Below are 27,148 nucleotides of genomic sequence, written 5' to 3'. Positions count from 1 at the left end.
GAATGAACTCATGTCCACTTTGAAATGACATCACTTTCCAAAGCCTTGGATCTTGGGAGAGAGTGTGGAGCCAGGAGTCCATGGGCAGTGGTGAGAGTCACAGTTAGGCGAATAACTACCCCTTAATTCAGGAGAAGTTGGATGAAAAAAGGCATCCAAGTTTCAGCCAGTGGAACAGGGACAAAGTCTGGCTCCATCGGAAGAGAAAGAGCCAGCAAAGCCCAGGCTTCAGTTGAGGGACTGGGGTGTGACATGTGGCCCAGGCAGAGCTCTCTTAACGGAGCTGGACATACATACATCCAGGAGTGAGGCTCGTCTGCTACTGGAGGAAGGTTCAGAGCAGTGGACTCTTCATACTGGTGGGCACAGGGTTTTCAGTATATAGTGGAGTCACATCATACCAACTTTTGTTAACAAAACAAAATTTAACTGAGTGAATTTTCAAGATGTTACTGACTTTATTCAACCATTTGTGACTTGGGTAGCAGCCTGTCTAGCAGCTGGAAAGGAGCTTGGAGGAGCTGTACAAAATGAAAGGCAGAAGGGCGCAGGACCAGCAGGTTACACTAGTCAAAAGCGGATTGGCTGTGGCCAGGTCACTTTGCTTTAGGGCGTGGCGGGCTTTGGTCGGGCAGGTGACCTCACTGGTGCTGACCAGGCAGTTCCTATTCTCGGCTTTAAGATCCCATTTGTGGGAGAGGCCAACACTGTAATTAAGTTTTGGTCTGGTGACATGGGGCTTAGTATAAGTGACTCTGTTCTGGGCCTGTTGTCTTGTTTTTAATACTTTTAATTTACCCAAATTCAGCCATTCACCTTGAACAGGAAAGAGGATCTGGGAGAAGGAAAGTAACAATTTAAATAGTACAGACTGATTCACCTGCCTCTCCGCTCCCGCGTGCGCCCACTGCAAGTGTGAGATGAGAGATCGTGGCTGACAAATGGCGGATTCTGGTATCCCATGTCAGCAATACCTGAGTATTTCTTTTTCTGCCTGTAATTTTAACTCAAGATTCTGTAATGGCAACATTTTACATATGTATTAGAATGGGTTGCCCACCATTGAATTAACTACGAACAACTAGTCACTCTAAGTACGTCCACATATACGTATCTTTGTACCTAGAGAAAAATTACCCATGTGCCTTTATTACCACCACTGCTAATAAGATGCGCAGGTAACTGATTTCCCTTTCTACCCCTCATTCTGGGTAGGCCCAATCCACCCAGCTGCTGTATTTCCTCACAAAGGCCACAAAGAAAAGGGAAGTCCCCGTTTCCCAGTCCAATGCCTCTTCTATTCAATGGTCGCAACAAATAGGTAAGATTTATTGGCGCCAGTTACGCCCAAATGATCAGGAGAACCTTCAGGTTGACTCTACACAGAAGCTCTCTCACACATGCAGACTCAGTTTAACCTTTTTCTGTGTGACTTTAATGCTTCCCTGGCATTTGCATCCCTTGTCTGCTGCACAGACTCTTCCTGAAAGCATCCTGTGACCTTGCATTGCTCCGCCATTGATTACTAGGAACTTGATATGCATGTAGCTTCTCTCATTATCATGCAAGATTGTAAGGGGTGGGGGCTCCCATTGTCAGGGCAACCTGGAGTCCGTCCTGCAGGCTCAATTTAGTCTCTCCCCAAATTTCAGCTCTGCTTGGTCACACTCCAGCTGTGTCTTGGCTTCCCTCCCTCTGCTGGTAGAAAGAGGCAGAGCAGTCTGCAGTCCTGCTGGCTGTTCTTCCTGTTAGGACTATCTCTGCAGAAGTCTCTCAATGTGCAGACTCTCCCTTATTCTTACTAGTTTGATTTGTTTTCTTTCTCCTCATCTGGATAGGCGTTCCTTCTCCAGTACAGTACCTTCTCCCTCCGATCAGTGCTGTTCACTCTGCAGGTGTTACTGTGGTTCCGGTGTCAATTTCTAACCTTCTTCACCTGGGCTAGACATGGCTCTGAGCTCTGACTTTCTCCTGATTCTGGTCTGAGTCTTCTCTGCTGTCATTCTGGGTTTGTGTTATCTGCTGTTTGCGGTATCGGGACTAGTACACAGATAGCAGGGGTTCCGAGTCCCTGTCTGCAGGTACTCAGACCTCTGCTTTTCAAGTCCAGTATTTTGGACCTGTGTGTCTGTTTCATCCGTATTTTGCATCGAGCTATCTCTTGCTTGGTGTCGATAAGTCATGCAGGTGCGGAAATTTCTCGAAGGCGTGCTGCTTCTCCAGCTTTGCGGGTACCTCGGTTGCATCGATTATGACTGCCTTGGTGCTCTGTGCTGCTGTGGTGGAGAGATTTTTATACGTTTTCCTGGCTTTGGGCAAGAAGAGGCAGCTTGTGGTCTGGATGCTTTCTGAGAGTCTTCCTCACTCATCAGAGGTCCCTTGGTGTATAGTGGTGCCTATAGCTTCTTCTAAGTTGCCTCCTCCCAGCTACACATAGTTAATATTTGCTGAGTGGTTAACAGCTCTTCAGTTTTTGCCTCGTTGACATTTTGCTTATGTGTATTATGCATAAGCATGTTGAAAGTATAACGCCATTTCCCAGGGTTGGTGGAAGACTGCCATCTCCAGCTTCCGGAAGTTTCTCTGACTCTATGGTATCTACAGAGAACGCATTTGGTGCTGAGTTCCACAAGACTAAAGGATGTGTCTGCTCATCTCTGCTCAGTCTTCCTCACCGCCGCCTCCGCATGCCCTGGGAACAGAACATCCTCAAGACTCATTTGACAAATAGGGGGCAGGAACCTACCACCATCTTCTGGTGTTAGAGCAAGAAGGTGTACCAGCTGACCTCGACTAAGCTATTAAGCTGGTCAAATCTGTAGACTTCTATAACCAGGATCACCCATGCTCTGGAATAAGCTGTTTTTTCCCCACGTCCCTGTCTGCACAACCCTGTGGCCATGTCCTTGCAGGAGTCTGGGACCCTGTGATAGAGATAGGACCCCTGGAATCTGATTGTGTTCACCTGTGACTTGTCTAATACACAGAGGACTTGATAAGTAGATCCTGGAAGTTAGTCTGCTCCCTTCCCATGAAGACTAAGAGGTGATGTTGATTGGGAAGAGGATAAAGAATGGGATTTGGACATGAATGGAGAATTTGTGATGCTTGTTTTATATGGTGGTGGAAGGAGAGAGCCGGATAGATGAATTCAGGGTAGAAGCCCAGGCTGGAGACAGAAACTTGGGAGTTTTCTGTGTGTCGATGGCATTTAAAGCCCTCAGGCTGGATAAGCCATCACGGAAGGGAGTGTCTAACTATAGAGAAGTGGTGCCAGAGCTGAGCTCCAGTGTCCCAAGCTGTTGGTGAGTTAGGGAGTTATCAGCGAGAAGACTGAGGAGGAGCGGTAGAGAGGAAAGATAAAAATTGGGGAGCGTGGTGTCCTGGAAGCCAAGTGAAGACAGTGCTTCAGGAAAGAGGAAGTAGAGGTGATCGCCCGAGTCGGGTGCTCCCTCTGGTTTAGTAAGTAAGATAAGGACTAAGAATTAATCATCAGAGGCCAGGAGCAGTTTGAGTGGATCCGGAGGGGCGAAAGCTGGATTGGGGAAGGTTTGAGAGAGGATTGGACACAGCCAGACAGACCCTTGTGTTGAGTTTTGTTTGGTCGGGAAAGCAGAGAAAATGGGGCAGGTGGAAGAAATGCCATTCGTTTGCTAATGAGGATGAACCATTCAAGATAAAAATCATTGCTGATGAAGGAGAGAGAGAGGACAGTTGGCAGAGCAACTTTGTAAAGCAGGTGAGGGGGACTGGGCTCCTGGCCATGAGAGCGCAGGTGGAAGGCTGGGCTCGGACGCCAGCGTCACGGTGCATCCAAGGTTCCAGGAGGGAAGGCTGCAGAGGCTGGACGTGGGTCGTCCTGGTGACGGAAGCTTGTGGAAATTCTCCGATTGCCTCTTTTCTCAATGAAATCAGAAGTAGGGTCATCAGCAGGAGGTGGCAGGAAGGAAGTGTTGGAAGTTTGAGGGAAACCGTGAACAGTTTTCCAGGAGAGTGAGGGAGTAAGTGGAGCGGGGATCTGAGCATTTAAGACCCCGGTGGGGTCAGCGGTGCTGAGGTTCAGGTGAGACCAGTGAATGTGCTGTTTTCCTCCGGTCACACTCAGCCACTGAAGTTCAGGCTGGAAGTAGGTGGAGTGTTGGCTTTTAACCAGAGTACTTTTGCCAGGTGAGTTCAGTCAAATGAAGGTTAAGAGAATGACCTTAGCAGAGGGATGGAATTTGAGCTGGAGAGGGAGGAAAGAGGTGGGAGAGAGACTGTCAAAAGGGAGTAGAGGAAATGGATTCTAGGCCCTTTGTCAAATGTTCTCTTGAATCCCCTGGACAGATTCAATCTGTGGAATAAGTTGAGAAACGTGTGTCATTGCATGGAGGAAGTAGGAAGTGAATTTTGAAACCAAATGTTCTGATTTCTAATTTGGTGCTCGAACTGCCCCCAGCAGAGGAGAGTGAGTGAGTGAGGGGTGTGGGTGCCCATGTGCAGAGTAAGCTGTCACTAGAAGGAAGGGGTGGCACACCTCCCGTACCCTCCCAGACTTCACGCCTGGGCGCCTGGCCCCGCTTCAGCCCAATTCACAGTGTTGACTTGGGAAACATTTGGGGACTGGAACCCCCCTGGCCTGCCCACCTTCCTTGCTAGCGTTCTGCTCTGTCATCTCGTTTGCCTCCTTGGAGCATCTCTTTTTTAAAACACACAGACGTTGGTAGCTTCTGCTGCTGCCTTTGGCCGCATGTTCTCTGTGTTTGTCACTTGTCCTCTCTCTACACCCTGCAGAGCCTTCCTCCTGCGCCCTGACTGCTGGGCCAGAGCCCGGGGTCTGCAGTTTCCACTCGCTGGCTCCCTCCATGGGAAAAAATGTGCTTTTCTTTCTTTCTCAGCAGCCCCCCCCCACACACACACACATTCTTACCCAGAGCTGCTTCCTCCTTGAAATGATTCCTACTCTTTCATATCCATTTTGATCTCTTAATAATTTGTCAAACCCAAGATGTCACCATGTTTGGGGCTGATTCCAGATATGCTAAGTTTGCCTCCTGATCAGGCGCCTGAATTTCACACCCCACACCAGGCCAGTCTCCAGGTCTTTTGTCTGTGCAGAGCCATCAGGCTGGCGCTGCGCCCCTCGCCTCCCTTTCAGCCCCCTCTAATACACAGTTTGCTTTCTGATCCCTGGCCAGAGCCCTCGGCTGTGATCCTGCTGTTCTGAGGCAGTGCCAGCCTTAGGACTCAGGGGCAGGAGTCAACTGGGGGTGATGTGTGGGTGACTCAGGGGCTATTTCAGGTACTTTCCACTGGGTCACTCTGGAGGCCAAAATCTTATGGAACCGCGGCCAGACAGGGATGGCCCCAGGCCAGCCTCTGGCACCACTGGGCAAGCCATAAAAGTCTCTCTTCATTTTTCCCTCAGTTTCCCACTCACTGGAAAAGTAGTTATTGAGTCGTTTCTTTCAGTGCCCCTCAGTGTGGTCCATTCTAGAATCATCTGGGGGCAGTTAGTATAATTACAAACTCCTGGGCTCCACCTGGATCTAATGAACCAGCAGCTACAGAGGTAGGAGGGAGGAATCTGTATTTTTAAACAAGTTCCCTCTTGGTTCGGAGGCCACAGTGAAGTCTGAGAGGGACTGATGCATAGGACGGTAATAAGCAGGCCTGGGGAGGGTGAGGTGGGCTGCAGAGTGGGCGGGTACTGAAGGGAAAGCCTTCAGCCTGTCTCCTCCACTACGTGGATTTCCACGAGGTAATACTGTACTCAGCATGTGTCTGATATAAAGTGATTGACACACAGTGGGCTCTCAGGAAAGAGGGCCAGAACCGTTGGTGTTTCCATCCTCCCCAGGGCACTTTGCTGGCTGCCTCCCTCTCTCCCCTGCCTGCTGGGTCTCCCTCTCCCTCCCCCATCCCTAGGCCACTGCCCTTTGCCCTGAATCAGGGACTTGTCAGCTGAGATCCATAGATGGACTTCAGTGGCTTCTACAGAACTGTCAGATTTTGTTTTTAAAATGTATCTTTTGACTATCATGCTTCCTTGAATCTAAGCTACGTACATTGATTAGAAGATCTACTAAAAATTTAATAACACCATTTCAAGGGGGGGAAAACCCTACTACATTCTGTATGTTACATAGTCCTATAGTCTGAGTTCTAAAACCTTCCTCTGTGAAGAAAGGTTTATCTTAGAATTGAGGAAGAAGAAAATTACCCCAAAACCCCCCTACTTTATAAAGTCACACATAATCGATGTGTCTTAGACCACATTTTCACGCTTGGAGACTACCTGTGGCCAGGCTGGCTTAATTCCTTTATGTGCAGATCTTGGTTTAAAGCTTCCTTTGCTGTCTCTGTGTTCATTTGGACTCTGTGTAAGTGTGCTATTGATCAGAAGGCTTGTGGTTCTGTGTTAGTCTTTTTAAAAAATTCAGGCCTGAGCTTGTTTGCTCACAGAAAGTGATGTAAGTGAGCACATCATTACTTTTCTGTATGATTCAGGATTTTCTCACTACCGTGAAACTGAAACAAAATACAGAAATAAATTGGATGCCAGAGCTGATTCAAGACTGGAACAGTCATCTCGAACCCTAGCTTCAGATTCTTCCCCCAAACCACCTCATGTTTTGAGTGATTGATTCTACATTAAATACGTGTTTTGTACTATAAATACCTATTTGTATTAGATAGAGAAAACATTACATTTATGCCAAAGGTTCCTTTCTGTAAGTCTTCCTGAATTGATGTTCTGACGACAATCCTGTTTGAAACAGCGATTTCTGATATAGAGGTGGTGTAACAGTGGTTAGGATCCCAGTCCCACCTTTAGTACCTGTGGGACTTGGGCAATTTGGTTAACCTCTGTGCTGCATTGTCCTTATCTGCGATGTGAGGATAATTATGGCACACCCCTACCCCCTCTGTCACCACAGAGTTGTAGTAAGAATTAAATAGATAACTCGAATAAAGCCCTTGGCATGAGCCTCGCACCCAGGCAGCACTAATGGTGGTGTATAATTATTTAGAACATTTTGTGAAAACCACTCACATAAAGGCAACAAGCAGAGCATCTCCTCCCACTGCCCACTCACTGTGCAGACCTGCACCTCTCCGACTGCTCCCTTCCTGCCTCTCAGCCTCTCCACTTTGTACCTTTCACGTGCGTCTTTGCCAATCTTGCACCCATGTTCTTTGTATTAGTCGTTCCTCTAAACTTTGGCCACCTCCTCCACAGAGCCTTCTGTGACCATCCCTAAAAACTCAAAGGAATGGAATACTATTCTGCCATAAAAAAGAATAAAATAATGCTATTTGCAGCAACATGGGTGGGCATGAGATTGTCATTCTAAGTGAGGTAAGCCAGAAAGATAAAGAAAAATACCGTATGCTATCACTCATATGTGGAATCTAAGGGAAAAAAGAAGGCCACTATAAACTCATCTACAAAACAGAAACAGATTCTCAGACTTAGTAAACAATCTTATGGTTACCGGGGAAAGGGGGTGGGAGGGGATAAATTTGGGAGTTTGATATTTACAAATGTTATCCACTATATGTAAAAATAGATTTTAAAATTTCTTTTGTATAGCACAGGGAACTATGCCCAATATCTTGTAATAACCTTTAATGGAAGAAAAATATGAAAACAAATATATGTGTGTGTATACAAGACGGGAACATTGTGCTCTACACCAGAAATTGACACATTGTAATTGACTGTACTTCAATTTTAAAAAGCAAAAAAAAAAAAAAAAAAAAAGAGAAAACTCAAAGGAGAAGAGAGCTTTCCTCTGAGTCCTTTGCCCCAGACCTAATTGTCAGTAACATTCATTTGGTGCTTTTTACCAGATTCCCCTATTATGAGTTGTCTTTTAGGTGCCTCTGTCCCTTTTCTCTTTTGAAACACTGTTCTGTCTTCTGGCATCAACCACAGTTCCCTAGACATGGTTAAGTATTCAGGAAGTATCCAACGATGGACTGATTTCACAGAGTGGCTCTGTGAACCTACCAGGGGTGCCGTGGCTTCCAGACTGCCCAGCAGTCCGCATGTGCAGTGCAGGGTCTGTGTTTAGAGGCAGGAGCTGCTATCGGGAGGGAAACCACTAATGCTTGACAGCGGGCTGTCACTGCAGTCTGCTTCTCCTGCCGCACTCCAGATCAGCACCCTGCTCCCTTCTCCTGTGACAGGTAGAAGCACGCACACACACAAGACCAACTAGAGAAAAAGCAGGGGGGCCGTAATTTATTGGAGTGTTTACACAGGGTTTGTGCGTAATTAGTAGTTTATTTCTGTGACACAGTTGGCCTTCCTGGCTAGGAACCTGGCTCTGAAATGCTCTTAAAGAGACCCGGACCTAAGAGATGGCAATCTGAGAGAAGGGCAGGGTTTGGGAACAGAAGGAAGAGATGAAACGTGCCCTGCTTTCTGTGATGAAACGTGACCAAGAACAGCCCCTAAATTGAAGACTCTCTACACACACACATACACACACAGACACACACACACACACACACACACACACACAAAAACACACAGTTTCTGGGATCACTTATTGCTGCTGAATCCATCTTTTACAAGCTCCATTTTTTACCTTTGTGAACATCAGCTTGGGACTCGATGCTTACTCTGAGGATAGGGGAGCAGCCACTGGACTCCCTCCTGCCACCAGCCCCATGTTTGCAGGCAAAACACTCATGTCTTTTTGTAGGTGTCAGACGAATAAACAAGTGTGGGTTCATCTTCTTGTTAGTGACACGGGGCTAGTACCACCTGCTGTTCCTAATCTCAGAAGAGTCTTGTATCGGTTACATGAGATAAAACATAGGAACGTGCTTTGAAAACACCCTCATTCCTTGCTTTGTGAGTGCTCCTGTTAGGATACTTATAAACTTATAAGTGTACTTATAAACTCGGTTTTGCTAAGTGAGCAGTTTTTTTTTGTTGTTGTTTGTTTTGTTTTGTTTTTGCTTATTCAAAGAGAGTATCCATTTACTGCATAGGCACATAAGGGGCACATAAGGCGAATTCTCATGTTTCCTGATCCTTAGCATCTATTTGCTGTACATCTCTGGTCTGTATACTAGGTGCTCTCATGGCCGGTGTTTTTGCTTAGAAATATAGTGTTATTTATATTATTTCCATATTAAAAACATACCTGTGTTTGATGCAAAAATGGCTTCTGAATACCTTTTAAGTGTTCATCCTAGTTTTTACTAACTTGCATTACCTCTGAATAATTGACATTACAGCTGCTGCTAAATTCTCATACCCTCTAGGACTTCCTGCACTTCGCGTTAGGTCAGACCCACCATTTATCTATAGCAGTGTTCCTGAATGGGCCGGGACTCGGCCCGTGAGGAGGTTTGTACCAGTCTGACATAATGAGAAAGTAACAGCAAGTCAGTTTTTTTGTGACACTAAATTTATTCGACTTGAAATTGAATTTTAAAAGTTAATGTCTTTTCTTGGCAGAAGAAAAAGTTAACATCCCTCTTGCAAGCCCGTATTCTTTTGTGTTTGTTTTGTGAAAGTTCTCTGATCTGTGAAAGCTGGGGAGAAAAAAAACAAAACTATGGCAATACAGATTTTATCTACATAATAGGTTAACCTATTAATATAATTACATGGATATAAATAATCGTGCATGTACAATACTGCTGATCAGCAGCTTGGCACTTGAGTTTTCTTTTCTGTTCTGGTGACATTGAGCCATTTACGTTAATTTTAACAGGAATTAGTAGTTGCTCACATCACCAAAGAACGAGTATTTTAGAAAACCAGTTAGGCCAGGAATACCATAAGGAAGAGGTACTAATAAACATTGGGTTGTACTCGGAAGATCTGGGTTCGAGTTCAGGGTTTTTTTTTTTTCTTTCAAGCCCCTCCTCCCCCACAGCATAATCTTAGGCAAGTCACGTGACCTCAGAAAGACTCATTTGCCTCTTGTGTTCCATTGGAACACTTAGGTCCTATTATGGTTGTGAGAATTAAATAAGAATATATGTGTGAAAGTGCTTTGTGCACTGAGATAGGCTTTATAAATTTAAGGTATTATTAAAATAGTTTAAGGTTATGAACAGTGATGTTCAGAGGCTTTCTATTATTGAGTTTCACAATGCAGATTTTTCACATGTCATCTTTAACTGTGTTTTGACAAATATGGTCAGTGGGGTCCCGTAGAAGCAAGGCAGGATATACAAAATATTGTGAGGATTTTTCTCTTTCCTTTGTGCACAAAACATCATAATACCATGACCTTTTCCAACTGTTTCCTTGATGATGTAAAACAGAGCCACCACTCCCTGAATAATTTGTATAAAAACAGCAGATGAAGTGAAAAAGGAAGGGAATTTGGGAGTGTGAGTCCTTCCCTGGGGGAACCCTTGCCTTGATCTGAATGACTGGGGTGTGCCGCCATCCCCCTTGCTGGGGGGCTGCTGGTTACAGCTGTGCTGTTGAATCAGAGCGGCTGCTCTTCATGATTTAGAAGGAAAAGCAGGACCCAAAGGGAAGCAGGTGATACACACATATATATGTATATTCCTTTTTGTATTCTTTTTTATTATATGTATAATTGAACCACTATGCTGTACACCAGAAACTAACACAACATTGTAAACTGACTATACTTCGCTTAAAAAAAAAAAGGGGGGCAGCAGGCACGTGGACACACAGGTGATCACGGCACTCCCTCCTCACTGCCGGTCGTGATCACATTTGAGTTCTTGGCGGCGCACGTCCCCCAGACCCAGGTGGGGCTTGGGTTGCTGGCCATGCTGGTGCGTCTCTGTCTCAGCCTCCCTTTCTCCCAGAGTTTCCAATCGGGGCTCTCTCTCTTCACCCTCCTCACCTGCTCCAGATGGCAGATTTCTCTTCCTTAGTGGGTTGCCTCTGAGTGGCACGACACAGCCCCTCAGGGGAGCATGTCACCTGAGCAAGTTGGGAAGGAAGAGCAGAGAGGCCCCCAGGGCTAACTAAGTCCCAGGACCACGCTCCCCAAAGAGTGGGTGGCACTCCAGCCCCCTGGGACAACTGATTCCGTGGCCTCGTCCAGCCAGCCGTCTCGGTGTACCCTCGAGGACTCACTCTCCCCAGGAACACGAACCCTGCCTGTCATCCCGCGCTACTAGAAGCAGCCGTGACTATCAGCACGCCAAGCCTGGGGAAGGTTACCTCCCAGAGTAAATTGCCCATCGTTAGTCTGTGTGCGAGTGTGTGACAGTGAGAGGGAGGGCGCGTGCCTCTCTTTTGTACCCGAGTTATTTATTGCATTTGTCTTGACAATTTCCACGTTGAGCTAAACAGGCTGCAAAGTAAGTTATTTAAGCTCGATCTCGGGTGTCTTCAGCAAGTGGGGAAGTGGGCGGCGAGAGGGAGAAAGATGGGAGATTGAGTCAGGGAGATTCAGAGAGAGGGGCCAAGAGAAGCACGCTGTGGCTTTGTCCCTCGGTTCAGCTGGGTACAGCCTGGGTGTGCTGCGGCTGGTCTCCCAGGAGCCCCTCTGCTGGAGGGTCTTAGAGGGCCTTCTCTGCTCAGGCATTTGAGAAGCAGCCTCCCCAAGTGAATGTATCTTGATTTACAGTTTATGAATGAAAAGACTAAGGCGTGGCCTGCAGATTGCCGGAAGTCTGCAGTGAGCTACCCCACCTGGAAAAGTCACTCCCCACCTCTTTGCCCACCTGACATGATCTCATCCCTCCCTTATGTGCCCTGGCCTTGAGCAGCCTCACCGAGGCAAGACAGGTAAGGGAGAGTGTCCTGGGGTCATATTATAGTCGTTGAACCACATGAGGATTTCAGGGGTCTCGTCTGCACAGAGCAGTGTCCCTCCCCCCATCACGTGCTCCTGTGTGTGCGTGTTAAGGCCCCGGCCCCCTGCTGGCCTGGGGCGCTCTTTGTCATTTCAAGAGACTCTTGGTTGATCAAAATCACTCACAAGTTCTCTTTTGCACAGATTTGATAAAGGGTCTTTCCTGAGTACCAGAAGTACTGTACATAATTCATAACACGAAGCAAGATGAAGTAGAAAAAGCAAAAAAAGATAATAACTGGGGAATTAAAAGTTTTAAGCTTTGTTACAAGCCGGGAGAATGAGTCAGCAGCGCATATGCCTTGAGGGAGAGCTTTACACAGAGCTGATCTGGGGGGTCGGGGTCCGGAGGTTCAAAAACGGAGGAAGAAGGATGTCCCAGAGCCAGAAGTAGGGAACGTGGAGGAGATGGGGTGAGGGGCAGGGAGGAAAGGGGCAGATCGTGAGTGGGGGTGAGTTCCAGCCCTGGCCTGCCTCTCTCCCTCGCCTCGCAGGAAGGGAATATCCTGGGGCCTTGATCATCTCCCCATCTCTCATTTCTCTCCTGGTTTAATTAAATTCCCGTTCTAATTTGGAAGAGCTTGCATATTCTTTCCTGCAGTGACAACTGATCTCTTTTATGAGACCCACCCTGGCCCCCAGGAGCTGCGACCTCGGTGGGGACTTGGAGCCTCTGTGGCTTTTGCAGTCACTGTCAGTGCAGTGGTGGGCAGAGGCCGGCCTGCGGGGAGGAGGGGTTACCTTGCTGTGGTCAGTCATCCTCTTTCCCACGGCTTCAGTCTGCCACCTCCCCTTAAACCACCCGAGTGAAGCCCCTCCCATCCGTGTGTCCTGAGGTCTTTCTCCTTGTGATAGCTCTCCTTTCGAAGTACAAAACTTTTTTCCTGATCTTGTTGGAATCCCTTTGGGTATTCGGTAATGCTGAAAAGAGACATGAAAGACAAGAAACACATGGGTCATCATACTAGGTACTGTGTACCGTACACCTGATGTGTGCCAGGCACTGGACTGGGCCCTTTCCTTGTATGACTTCTAATTCTTACAGTAGCCTTGATGTTGACTCTGATCAGTCCTCATTTTACAACTGAGGCATAGAGAGGTTAAGTGACCTGGCCAGGGTGCTTCAGCTATTCAGACAGAAAGTCCTGATTGGAACCTAATGATCCCTAACTAGAAAGCCCAGGGTCTTTCCACTACTCTCAGCTGCCAACACTTAGAGCAGATTAAGAGAGGAGATGGTGGATGATGGGGCGATTCAGTTCAGCTTAACTTACACAACAAACTGAAGATGGCCTTCTGACTGCCAGGACCTGTGCTTGGTGCCTGTGCTTGGTGTTAGGCAATAGAAGATATTTTGTGTCTGCGTTTGAGGAGAGGAGAGAAACTTGTGTTCGCTGGATGCCGTGATAAAGTGGTGTAACCCTTTCAGCATTGTGTCCTGAGTGCCGTGGGGGCTTGCAGACGCTGTCTCGAGAAGACTTCATAGAGAAACCTCACACTGGCTTGCTGGGCACAGTAATTGGTGGGTATAAGGAACAGCAGGGGGCTGGAGCAACCCAGGAGGGCATGGAGGGGGGAGGGATCAGAGAGCCAGTCTGGGCCAGACCACACTGGGCCTTGTATTTTTTTTTTAAATGTTGGTACTGAGGATTGAACCCAGGACCTCGTGCTTGGTAAGCACGTGCTCTACCACTCAGCTATACTCACCGCTCATTGGATTTTATTTCACATTTGATGGGCAGTCTTTGAAGCATTTTGAGCAGATGGTGATATGATTTGATATATTGCAGGATCACTCTGGCTGCAGTGTGGAGAACTGGCCGTGGTGGGCAAGGTGGAGGGCCTAGAAGATGACGGTGGTGAAGTCTGGGATGGCCATGCTGGCGGTGACGAGGAGTGGTCAAATTAGGGTGTATTTTGAAGAGAGAGCTGGTAGGACTTGCTTGATGGATGGAAGGCGGGGTGAGAAAGGTAGGCAGGGTCCAGTGATGGCTCCTCAGCTGCATTCATGTGTTAACAATGGTACCATTCCCCGAGAGAGGGAGGCTTAGAGAAGGGGGAGGTTCGCTGACCAGGGCCAGGAGTTCACTTGCAGAGTGTGTTAAATAGGAGATGACTACTGGAAGCATATTAGGTATCCAAGTGCATGGTGTCATGATGAGTGAGTAGCTGGGTATCTAAGCCTGGAGCTCAGAGGAGAGGGCAGGGCAGGAGATCACATTTGAGAAGCATCAACGTACTCATGATTTTAGTTCTGGGATTGGTTGGCTGGTGGCCCACAGGGAGAAGGTATAGAGAGAGGAGAGGGCTGAGCTCCGGGAGGAGCTACCACTCAGTGCGTGTTAACCCAGCAGTGGGTCTGTTTCTAAGGTCCTGGGAACTTCAGGGCTTTCTCTTGGAGCTATTTCTTTTGGAATGTAGCCCAAATTTAGTATTATTACTTCTCCTAGGAAGTTACCAGGATAATAGTATGTCTAGAGACAGTTTACTGATTAGGGCAGAGTCTCCTTTGCCATAGGGAAGGCAGATAGGATTCCCACCGCCAGCCGGTGAGCTGGTTGAGGGCAGACACCGTTTCACGTGTGGGCAAAGCTCTTCAGTCCAAGTCTGTTCTGGTTTGGTTCATTGTCCTTTTGCCTGCTCCTCTTCTCCTATGAAAACTACACCATCCCTCAAGATGAAATTGCTTATGAAGCTTGATTTTTATTTCCATAACTGTACTCCTTTTCATTCAGTAAACGTTTGTTGAGGACCTACTACGTGCTGGACAGTGTGCTAAGTGCCAGTTTTCAGACACGGCGCTCCCCTCACAATTCCTCTGTTGCTCTCAGAGGCATCCGCTCTCTCCGAACTGGTCTCCACTTGTTGACATTCATTACATTTCTCACCTGGACATTGTTATTCAACCCTGTTCCATCATGTATTATTAGATACGGAGCTACCCAGTCTCAGAACCATTCCTCTCTTTTTGTCTCATACCCCACGTTTAATCCATCAATTATTCCTGTCGGCTCTGCCATCCGTATTTCTCCGGATTCTGACTACCAGTCCTGACCTGCAGCGCAACACCCTGGCCCGAGTCACAGCATCTCTTAACCTGAGCTACTGCAGTGTCTCCCCGAGTGCCTCCTTGCCCCACTTCTGTCTGTCCTCGTGCCCCTGGCACATGCAAATCAGAGCATGTCTCTCCTGCGGGGAACCCTCCAGCGGCGGCTCCTCCCTCACTGAGTGAGAGCCGAAGCTCTCGCAGGGGAGCCAGGGGACCCTGCACGACCTGCACCCCTTGCCCCGCTTCTGCCCCTCTCCACCTCCCGCATCACTCATCTCCAGCCACCACAGTCTTGTTTCAGACGCATTGGGCGGGTTCCTGCTGGGAGCCCGAGGTTGGGCTGTCTTGCTGGAATGCCCTTCCGCAGTGGTCAGAGCAGGCTCACTCTTTCCCCTCCTCAGGTCTCTACTCAGTGAGTCTTTTCGCCGCCACCCTATTTAAAGTTGAATTTTCCCTCCCCAGTACTCTCTACCTGCTTCCTGCTTTCTTCTCTCCTGAGAACTTAACCTATTACCGCAGCGAATGTTTTGCCTGTCTGTGTGTCCGGAGGCTAACTCATCCCGCTGCAGTAAGCCTCATGAAGGCGGGAGTTTTGTCTCGCTCACTGCCTTGGGCAGCTGCCGCTGAGATCAATTCCTGGCACAAGGTCGATTTTTAGTAAATATTTGCTGAATGAATGAACAACAGAATATGAGTTCATGGGGGAGGGGGCGTGGTCAGTGCGCTCTGTTAGTTGCTGTTACTCCCTGGCCATTGCGCCAGATCCTCTGGTGGCCGGTGGCGGGCATCTGTGAGATGGTCGGCTACCGTCAGGGACCTAACCTGTGCTCTCACGACATCATTCCCAAGCGAGAAGCCAGCTGGCTGCCATGGGCTTGAGCCAGGTGACCTTAGTATTGTTAGCACTGACCCTCCAGGTTTTTTGGGATTAGATGAATCCACAGAGGGGCTCACTGAGGTCATATTTACAAAAGTAAGTCATTCATTTGAGGGTTCATGAGGTCCATTTTTCTACATGAAGAAAACTGGGGGGTCTCCGGCAGGGAGGTGGGGAGGAGATCGGAATTCCCAAGGGAGTCATCGTGACGCCTCTGCTCAGACACCACCAGGTAGAGTTTGAATCTGTGAATAAAGTGGAGGAAAGTGAACTTTAAAGCCAGGAAGGAAAACCTGCTGGCGTTAAGAATTGGGAGACATCCTGTTTACATCCTTGGGGATATCTAGCGTTGTGGATGGACCGGGGTGAGGCATCACAGCAAACACTTCTGTAGCATATGCTACATGCCATGAACTGTTCTGTGCACTTTGTTGATGTAAATTCACTTGATTTTCTCAACAACTTTTAGATAGGACCATTCCACCCCCGTTTTACAGTTGAGAAGACCAAGGCGGTCTGTTCCCAGAGTCTGCGCCCTTAACCATCGTGCCACAACTGTCTCAAAATAAGTGTGGCTCAAGGGCCCTTTAGGAGAACAGAGGGGTGGTTTAATGTGCTTCCATGTTATGTTTTGATTTGTGATATTGTTGTAGGGAGTAGCCGTGTGTGAGAACTGACATGTTTATGAGGCATGCCTGTGCAAAGACTGTAATTAGTATTTCCAAGAGAGAACAGGGTTATTCCCCCACTGCGCCTAGCTGGAGACATGGCTCATGACACATTTTTTTTCCTTCTGAATTTTCATGAGAGAGAATGCTAAAGTAGGGCTGTCCTTTTGATGAAAGTCCTGGAGGGTATAGGACACTTCAAGACTGGTCAGATGCTATTAAGCATTTTTCACCTTTGATCCTCTGTACTAAGGAATCCTTAATGACCCAGGAAGGATTCTGTAGTGATCAGAGGAGCCAGTTTCTTGTCCTCTCCTGTTTCAGCCTCTGCCCTCCCGCCTTCCTATCCCGATGATGTGTGTGTTGACTCACCCTCAAGTGGCCAGGCCGAGGGGGTCAGGTTTGAAGCAGCCCACCTGTGGACCTTGAGGGCGGTTCAGGCGGCAAGTGATGGTAGAAAACCAGCAACCGTTGGTGGAAGTGGAGCCTGGGGAGTGCCTTCCGCCCCACCCCCCTCTGCACTGTGCCCTGCCCTGTGGGTGACAGAGCCGGACGATTCGTCTTAGTCTAGAAGCATTGGCTTATTTTAGAAGCTGGGCTTGTGTTTGCTGGGCTCATCCTGATTTGAAAGGCAGGCCCTTGTGATTCCCAGAATGGTTCCCAGATGTCCAGACTTCAAGTCCCGTTGCCTTCTGGGGCCTGAGCAGGTGCAGAGTTCCACCTTGACCCTGTCTCAGACTGGGGCCCCATCTGCCACCAGAGTGTGGGCCTTTGGGGACCCTGCCCCACCTCAGTTGGCTTTTCTTTTCGGGGAGTAATCAGGACCCTCAGTCCCCACTACCACCTTCCAGACATCTGCGTTCAGCATGTCCCACCTGCCTTCCAAGGCAAGCTTGAGAGAATGCCTTTCATGGAGCAGGCAGCCATGGGATCATCTGGGAAGAGGAGCCAAGGTTGCCGACCCTTTCCTCGGGATGACACTGGGAAGGAGGGGCACGGACTGGTTGGGCCTGGGCCACGGACGCAGTATCCCCACCATGACCAGTAGCTTCTCTCTGCGCCGCACCAGGCCTCACACTCCCACAATTGGGCTCCTAGTGCCACTTTCTACTGACAAGGGTGAGGCTGCTGCCAAGTCGCTGGAGATGAAATTGGGTCGCCTGTCGTGATTCCTGGGGGACGAGGTGGAGCTGTGCTCACTACACGCCTTGCCCTGCTTTAACCTCCAGCTGGATCTGATCCCGTATCCCGGCCGGAGGGAGGCGAGGAGGCCTCCCCGGGCCGCTCTGATCTCCTCGGCATCGGGACCTGGTCCCGGTTGCCTCCCTTAACCTAGCACGGGCTTCCTTAATGGAGGTCAGGGTGAATGTTTTATCTTTTCCTATATCCAATTTGTAGAGCAAGGTGATGACAGTGACCCCGAAGCCCTCCCGGTGTGGGAGAGATGAGAAGGGCCCTATTCGTCATTCTGAGCGTGGAGGTTGGAGCGGGCAGTTATTTGTCTTCTCTCCAAAAGCCGTGCTGTCTCGTCGAGATCTTGTCTGAGGATGGAAGTCAGGAGGGCTGTCCAGAGATTCAGCGAGCGAGGGAGGAAAGGGGGAGAAGAAGACATCACTTGGAGTGCTTCGACATCCGTGCATTTAACTTAGGAAGCAATTGAGGGGGAAACAGAGAGAAACTTGAACAAGCAGGAAGAACGCTGGGGTGGGGAAGGAGGAGGCAGATCAGGGACAAAAGGAAGGAGAAGGCAGCATGGAGAGGCAGTGAGAGGCAGACGTGGGGGAGGGAGCTCGGAACAGGGGCAGGAGGCGGTGGGGGGCTGGGAGTGGGGGGTGCACACTGGCTTCCGGAAGCTGGCACCACTTTTTCCAGAAGCCAGAGCAGTGCCCCACGCAGCACTCAAACCTCAAGCCAAATCACACGCAAGAAAAGAAACCTTTTTTTATTGTGTTTTCTTTTCTTTATGTCTTAGAAACAGGAATAACAATCAAGGAAGAAACACAGGGGCCAAAAGAGACAGGGAATAAAAAACATCTGTCATGGAGGTATGAAAATTTCATCGACACCCCATGTTCTTAGCGGTTTGGGGTGAAGCACAGATCTTATTGGGTAGGCAGCTATTTCTGTCACCTCCCAGGGGCCCTCAGAGCAGCACCCGCCAGTGCCCGGAGTCTGGAAGATGCCATCTGGGACTCCATCGTCCTGGCCTCTGTTGTGGGCAGAAGAGATGGTGATCTTGGGACGCTTCCTGCACAGGGAGGTTTCAGGCTTCACCTGCTAGGTGTCTATGCATGTGGAGATTTTAGCACAGACTTTTCTCCTGAGGTGCTGGATATAAACTCAGTGTCACTTGAGCGTTCAGAGCCTTCGGCGTGTGGACATGGACCAGTGTGTCCTAGTTTATAGGCTGCTCCTTCCCTTCCTCCTGAAACTCATGGCTTTAGGGCCATGACATTATCCTGTTTCCTTCCTTCTTTTGGTGGCTCCGTCTCCTTTGGGCCCTCATTTCTCCTCACATACTCTTTCCCTGGGGGATCTTGTTGAAAGTCCCTTGACTGTACGCTGATGACTTGAATTTATATTTCTAGCCCACAACTCTCTCCTGAGCTCGAGGCATGTATATCTAATTACCTACTGCTAGCACCATCCCTAAATCCCTCAGATGCACAAGCCTTAAACGGAAAACTTGACCCCCCCCCACCGCCACTGTCCTTTTTCTCCTGGCTCCCTCATCCCAGTGTAAGAGCCCCCCCCCACCTGTTTAGTGGCACAAGCAAAAGCCTCCTGTCTCCCGTGTTTCTGCCCACTCCTTCACATTCTGTTTCTCATCAAACCCAAGTCCTACGAGTGCTACTCTCGGAATCCATCACAGCCCCCAGGTGTCCATCTCCACTACGACCTCTCTGATCCAGCTGCCGTCTCCTTTCCCCCATCACTGCTGTCGCCTCCTGACTGTCTTCCCACTTTTCTCTCTTGTGCCTCTTCAGTCCATTCTCACTCTGCAGCCGGAATGATTTTTGAACAATGCATGCCCCTCGTGTCACTTCCCTTTCCAAACCCTTTATTCGGTTCCTATTGTTCTTGAAATACAGACAAAAATCTTTAACATGATCTGCAAGGCACATGGCCCCTGTGAGCCTTTTCAGCCTCACTGTACTCTTGTACACTGTACTCTTGCCTTTTGTACTGTGGCCACGCTGGCCTTTGTTAGAATCACACAGCCCCCAGCTGCACCAACCTCAGGGCCTTTGCACATGCTGTTCCGTACACAGTGGAATTTCTTCCCTCAGAGCCCCTTCCCTTTCTGGTCAACTCCTGCTCGTCCTTTAGATCCCATTTGGAAGGACATACTCTCAGAAAAATGTTCCCTCGGCATGACCCTACACAGTCACCTCTCACCAGAAATCTCACTCATGACTCTTTTCTGTTTTTGGAGCACTCACCACCATTGTGCTATTCTAGTCATTTTGTAATATTTTAAGTCATGCCATTCCTCCTCCTAAGTGTAAGCCCCGTCTGTCCTGTGCACTGTGGTGCCTCCAGGAGATAGCACCTGCCTCACCCATTGTAGAGGCTGAACAAAATGAACGAATCTGACTTGAACACCTGAGCACCTCTGTGTCTGGGGCTTTGATTCAAGCACAGTGAGGGGGTGGGGCAGGATGTTCAGAAGAGTGTTACAGAGAGTCCTTGGCCTTGAGGACCCTTCCTACCTGGCCCTGTCTGTTTTGTGTTATCAGCTTGTGCACATATGCATTTTCCAAACAAAGTTTGTGTACTTCTCCAGGACTGTGTCTTACACTTTGTGGACACACATTCAATGGGTTTTATTTTCTTGGATGTTGGATATGCATAGATACTTCCCAGCCTCTGTCTTCCCAGATGCATCTCCCTGTATCCCTTCCCTACTGGCCTGTATCCCTGGGCTCCCAGGGCATCCTGTGGTCCAAACCGCCTCCTTTAAGACAACCTAACAGCTGCGTGTTCTCCGCCATATCTCTTATTCTCTAGAAGCTTCAGCTCTCTGCAAAATGCGAATGAGATTATTAATGGTAATAATACCTTGTCTATCTTTCAGGGTTGTTGTGAGGAAAAGATGAGTTCATTTATGTCAAATACTTTGCAGATCAGCTCCAAAAGAGTGTTGGAATTAAGTAAGGGTGTTGGGGAGTGACGAGAGATGAGCCATCACTCTTAACTGCAGTGGAAAGGAAAGTTTCTTGGAGGGGGTGGGATTGCGAATGAGGCTGGAAATATGGTGTTTCCGGCAGGATCCTGACGGGGAACAGAAGGCACCTTCAGCTGGGGTTGGAAGAGGATTTAATGAAAGGCGTGTTTAAGAGAGCTGGCCAGAGCCAGCAAGTGACATTCAGATCCCAGGGACAGCTCCAGTGGGACATTATTTCCACCGCGGGGTCCAGAGGAGCAAGACGAGGACTGGGGGTGATCAGAGCCCAGTGAGAGCTGGGAGCAGGGAGGAGGGACCTGTTCCAGTCAGAGTGGCCGCACCAAAGCCCGAGGGTGTTGGGAAAGCCTTTCCTGCAACTCTCTCCTGCTGCTGGTGCCTCCTGTGAGAAGTGAGAGGGCCAGGGAGCCAGACGACGAGCCTTGAAGGGTTACCCTCCCGGGGCAAAGAGAAGGGCCAGGAACAGATGGGGAGAGGCAGGCAAAGGGGGAATAACTAACACCAGTGGGTATAATTTAGGAAGATGGGAGCAAAGAGCAGTGAGAATGTCCAGGTGAGGACGATGCTGTAAGAAAAAAGCAGAAAGGCTGGAAAATATTTACAGATCAGCTGAAGAAATCAACGGGTAGTAAGACTTGAGAAGTAGGTAAAGTCGACGAAACCACTGCTGACTGTTAGGCTTCGGAGGTTGGGTTTTATCCTGCCAACAAGGGAGGTGAGAGAAGCTGTTTCAGCAGAGAAGATCCATTATGAAAACTGCGTTTGGAGAAATGTTTTAGGCAGAGGTATGTGGGTGGAGGGAAGCCAGGAGGACTGGAAGGCTGCTGTAATGGGACCTGCTGCGAGGGGACAGGGACCTGGACTGAATGACAGCCAAGCAAGAGTGGAAGGAGCTGGGTGAACACGAGGGCCATTGGGAACGGATGGGACCTGGATGTGGAGGTTGTCAGGGATGCCCACAGGAGACCCAGGGGCACAGAGAGGCCCCCAGTCCTGCCATTTCTGGGTGGGGACCCTTCGCTCACCCCTCTACCTCTCTCCCCTCTGTCTGGTCCCAGGCCAGGGGTCTTTGTTTCCAGGGCTCAGGGCACCTCTGTGACAGATGCCTGCTTTCTTATTTCTGGAGGCCTCTTCTGCATCCTGATCCCTGACTGTGCATTCTTACTGTAGGACTCAGGAAGGATGGACTGGGGGTCCTGAGTCTGTGGGATAGGGCGGTGGGGTCTCCTGACTGTGTTTCAACCCTTGGCCGCAGCTTGGACCAGGCAGGCGGCTTTAGACTCAGAGGATACAGTCATAGGTGGAAGTGAGCCCCCAGGGTCTGCAAACTGGGGAAGAAAAATGAAGAGAGGCCACTTGTCTTCCCTGGCCTTTTCCTCAGCACCTGAATGCATGCTTTCCCCAGCAGGGCCACCTCCTGCCCATCTGTCCGGTGCCATTTCTTTATTGTGATGCCAACTCTTATTTAACATCTGCTAAGCGTAAAAGATGAATCAGTGCCACGTGGATACAAAGTGAAGTGCTGGCAGTGCCCCCTGGGCTTAGGCCTGAAATAAGACAAACAAGAAAAGAGAGCGTAGTCCCGGGAGAGGAGGGCCCGGGGGGGAGAATGGCAGCGGGGCTGGCTTGCTGTCTGGCCCCCTCTTCTGTTCTCCTTCCCTTTAAAACCTCTTATTTGAGAGATGTTTGTGTTTTGTTTGTTTGTTTCTGTATTTGGGTTGGTGGGTTTGGTCCATGGTAGGAGGAGAGAGGCAAGCTGTTTGGAAAGGATGGATTTGGTGGGGGGATGCTAGACAGAAAACAGCCGGGTGACGGGAAGGCGTGAGGAATAATCACCCCGAGTGTGGCAGGACAGAAACAGGACGAGGAGAACAGAGTGGGCAGGTTAATGGGGCACCCCGGATTCAGGGCAGCAGGAGGCGCTCCAGGGCAGGGTGGGGAGTCAGTGAGCACTCTGCCTGGGTGCTGGTGTGCAAGTTACAAGAAAATTGCTAATGAGCCAATACAAATCATGATGATCATTTATTCATCATGTCATTAAGCGCTGTATTTAGCTCCTTTATGCATAATGTTATTTAATTCTCAAAACAGTTCTTTGACATGGAACTACTGTTTGCTTCAGTTCATAAATGACAAGGCTGAGTGCGAGGAGCTTGCCTAGGGGCACACAGCTGGCAAGTGGTACAGGTGGATCTCAGGCTCGCGGGGGCAAAACCAGGAGTGTCGAAGGATTGTTCCACCTGGACGTGGGTCCATAGCAAGAACTCTGAACTGGATGGATGGAGTTAGGGAGGAGTTGCCAGGACCAGGCACATCTCCACCCTTGCCCCATCCCCTCCTGTGTGCCGGGAACTGGCCCAGCGATGTCCACACAAGTGTTCATTAGATAGATGATCAAGAAAGGCTGGGAAAAGCCTCATCACTTTGGTGTGTAGAAAGCATCTTCCTGACCTGGAGTAGATCCTCTTTCTCTAAAAGCCGTGATGGTTTGTTCCCCGTGTTGTACAAGAAAAGGGGGAAACCTTTTGCCTCCAGCACCACAGCGAGGTTCTGTGGCCTGAGCAGACTTCCTGAAGGCCAGTCTTCTTACAGCCCCTGCACATAAGTACCAGTTGGCCACCTTTTCCAGCCATTTGTTCTACCCTTATCCCAAACCACAGACCAGTAACCTAAGTGTATAAGGTTGAGAAGAAGTCTCCTTCCAAACATGTCTTTGGGTCATTGGGCGATCTGCAGGATGTTTATGAGGGCTCGTTGGGAGATACCCAAGAGTGTATCTTTCTCTACAGTACTTCTCTACCTTGTCTGTTCTGGAAAAGACAGCCAGCCTCAGAGTACAATATTGTGCCTCTTTGCTTTTGATGGGCCAGATATTCTAAATCATTCTTTGCAACAGAGCAAAAAGCTCTGATACTCAAGTATGCTTTCTCATACTTGAATCACTGAAAGAGCTGGTTGCAGGCCTGATGAACCTTATCACCTTAAGTCTTGCTTGCAGCATTGCATACTCACTCGGGTGCATTATGTCAACACTTATGTTCTGAGGCTCAGAAAAGCCCTACTCCCCCAGTGGGGTGCTTCCTAGCCTCAGTGGGGCACCCCGGCCCATTCCAGGGCGGCCCTTCCATGGCCAGCTCTGCCCCGTGCACAGCGGTGTGCCGCTTTGCTCTGATGTAAATGAAAACAATGGAAAATGGCTGTTCTTCTTTGAACCCTTACAATAGGCTAGGCGCTGCGCTGAGGGCTTGAAATCCATTATTTCGACTCTTAAAACAACCGTGCAATGGAACATCATTACCGTTTTTTTAGATGAGGGAACTGAAACTTTGAGAGGCTGGTAGTTTACCAAAGTCACACAGTGAGTAGGCGTGTCTGACGATTCTTGGTCCATGGCTTTTAGCCTCTATCCAGGAATGAAAGACCTGCCTCCTGCTGCACAGTAGCTCCTCTGGGGCATCGTTCACATGCTGATGCTTTTCCATCATCATGCGCACAGAACTGGACCTTGGGAAAGTGGGGAGGTGTGTCTTCTAGCTGCCAGCCGTCCTTTCCTTCTCCGTAGGAACCTTTTGTAAAACCCCCCACCCCCATCACCACAATCAACACACTTTTGTCTCTCAGTGTCTCCCCATCACATTCTCTTCCCCGTTCATTCTTCATTCCATCAGCTGATGTTTACTGCGTGCCTTCCAGGTACCAGGCACTATCGTGGGCGCTGCTCTAAGGAAAAGTGCTGATTTTAGTTACTTACACTTTGGATTGATTTCAAGTCAGTGCTTTCTCTTGGAAAACAGTTCACGCTAAGGACTTACCTCTAATCAGAAAACAGAAGATCTTGTTAGTTATCAGCAGGCAAACAGTGAGGTGTCTGGGCAGGTGCATCCCTGCTGTCAAGCCAGACAGTTGCCTTTTTTCCTCAAGGATAAGAGAGACTTGAGGTACACAGAGATGAGTCCACACATGATTTGGATCCACCTCCTCCAGCTCCAGAGGCTCTGCCTCCCTTGATGATCTGGGGATTCAAAAGAGGCAGGGTGTTTTCTCACATGGAAACCAACCCCCAGCCCCTGGCTGCATCCCTGTGTTGGCGGCTGGAAGGAATCAGCGGCGTCACGTTTACTGTCAGAGTTACTCTAATGTGTTAAAAGCCGTAACATTGAAAGACCCTGTGGTTAGCCGGGTTTTTATTGGGCAGTTGGCTTACATTATAATTCTGAAGTGAGGACCACTCTGATCTGGTCATTCTAGTAAGCAACCAGCTCTCTCTGATTAACTTTGGTTGCGGACAAATTCTTCCCTTATTGTTTACAGAAGGTAAAATGAGGTATCTAAAAACACCCAAATGAGACTAGCATCCCTGTGGCCCTTAGAGGCCACCTGTGGAAACAAGGGGAAGAAGAACCCTGGAGGAAAGCATAGGTAGGACCCATCCCAACATCTGTAGAGGGAAAGGCGCTCTGCCCAAGGGCTGAACTTCTGGGTCTGTCTCAGGCTTCTGCTCTCTTGGAGGGGAGTGGCTCATGCCCCTGACCTTTCATGTGACCCACTGTCCTTGCTCTGAGAAACACTTCGGTTACAAATTGACTTCACAGGTAGCTTGCTTGTAGGAGGGTGATAGGTTAACCTGAGCGTATGTGGCTCCCGGTTCTTGCATGGTTTGTTTGTCTGTCTGTCTGTCTGTTTATCATTGGCAAGCTTAGTGAGTCTGTCCCACAAAACAAATTAATTCCTGGGGCTGATGAATCAGGGTTGTTTGTGGTTTGTGGGCAAGCCATGCCCAGGGCCAGACTCTGGAGTGTGTGGAGTTTACTCAGGGAAGTGTGTCGCTGGAGGCCTCCTAGAAGGCTGTCCAACCCCAAGGCCATATCCTTGGCACTGTCTCTTTCCCAGTTTGATGCCACCAGCCTCTGGGCCTTCTTCAGTCGCAGTCAGTTTGGACCCGGCTGTGGAGGGCAGCCTCGCACACAGGTCACATTTACAACTGTTCCTTCCTGCATGGCCATCACAATCTACAGGGCCAAGCAAGATACCTCCTCGTTCACTTTTTGAGTGCACAGAAAACTGCCCAGTTGACCGAGGAACTTTTCCAATCTCAAGGTCATAAAGATACGCTCCTGTTTAATTTTCTGGACATTTTATTGGTTTATTTTCCACATTTAGTTTTCAGTCCACCCAGAATTGATTTTATATATGTTGTGAGTGGGAGTTAAGATTCCTATCTGTCCACATGGACATCCAATCGGCCTATTTATTGAAAACACTGTCCTTTATTACTCTTGTCACCTTTATCATAAATCAAGTGACCATGTATGTGTAAGTCTGTTTCTGGACTCTGTTCTGTTCCATTGTGTCTCTCTGTCTTTGCTCTAAATACCAGGTTCTTAATAATTGTAGCTTTATAAGAAGTTTTTGTATGTGGTAATATAATTCCTCCAGGTTTGTTCTCCTTTTTCAGTTTTATCTTAGCTGTTTTTTTTTTTTCTCATAGCATGTTCGTGTATACTCTAGAATTAACTTGTCAATCAATTTTCGTTAAAAAAATTCTTTCTGGGATTTTGACCGCAACTACATTGAATCTGTAGATTATTGGGAAGAATTGGTATCTTTACAATAGCACTATCTTTACAATACTTTACAATATCTTTACATAGTACGTATTATATCTACTCTAATTTTTCTCAGTAATGTTTTCTAGTATGTTGTGTCGAGGGCTAATGCATCTTTTATTAAACAATGTTTTTAATGTTTTGTTTGTAATTGGTATTATTTTTAAAGTTTGTCTTCTAATGTTTTGTTGCTAGTGTATCAGCATACAAATGAATTTTGTTTATTGAACTTTTATCCAGCTATCTTGCTAAATTCACTTATTTATTTTAATAGTATATCTGAAGATCCTTTTGGATTTTCTACATACATACCCATGCCATCTGCAAATAATGGTAGTTCTATTTCTTCCTTTCTCAGCCTTGTATTTTTTATTTTTCTTTCTTGTCTTACTGTAGTGGCTAGGACCTCTGGTACAAACTAAATAGAAACGATGAGAATGGATGTTCCTCTCTTGGTCACAGTCTCAGTGGAAAAGCTTTCAATATTCCTCATTAAACAAGATGATTGCTCTATGTTTTTCATATATACCATTTTTCAGGCCAAGAAAGTTCTGTTCCAAAATTGCTTAAGTTTTGTTTTTGTTTTATCATGAACAGAGGTTAAACTTCCTTAAATTCATTTTCTCTATTTATTGCACCAATCGCATGATTTTTCTCCTATATATTTTTTAATACAGTGAATTACACTGATTTTCCAGCGTTCAACTTTCAGCCCTAGACTAACACCAGTTTTGTTATGCTATGCTTTTTTTTTTTTTTAAATATCCCTGGGTTTGATTTGCTATATTCTGGTGCAGGGTTTTATTATCTATTTTCATAATAGAAGTTAGCCTGTAATTTTCTTTTTCTTGAAATGTCCTACTTAGGTTTTGATACCAAGGTTAGGCTTCCCTCATGAAACAAATGATGTTCTCTCTCTTTTTCTGTTTTTGGGAGAATTTCTGATATTGAAGAATTGTAATTA

General features: G+C 48.1%; 1 protein-coding gene and 1 non-coding gene across 2 annotated transcripts in view; one reads left to right on the top strand and one right to left on the bottom strand.

Annotated features, from left to right (window-relative positions):
* CACNA1E (calcium voltage-gated channel subunit alpha1 E) overlaps positions 1 to 27,148 on the top strand; it is a 345,678-nt gene that overhangs the window by 152,639 nt on the left and 165,891 nt on the right.
* On the bottom strand, positions 13,434 to 13,505 carry TRNAG-ACC. Its single transcript has one exon. It is a non-coding gene; the product is annotated as a tRNA-Gly (tRNA).

Source organism: Camelus ferus, chromosome 21 (assembly GCF_009834535.1).
Source record: "Camelus ferus isolate YT-003-E chromosome 21, BCGSAC_Cfer_1.0, whole genome shotgun sequence".
Taxonomy (NCBI): Eukaryota; Metazoa; Chordata; class Mammalia; order Artiodactyla; family Camelidae; genus Camelus; species Camelus ferus.
Note: the sequence above shows the minus strand (reverse complement) of the source record. Positions and strands in the feature narration are given on the sequence as shown.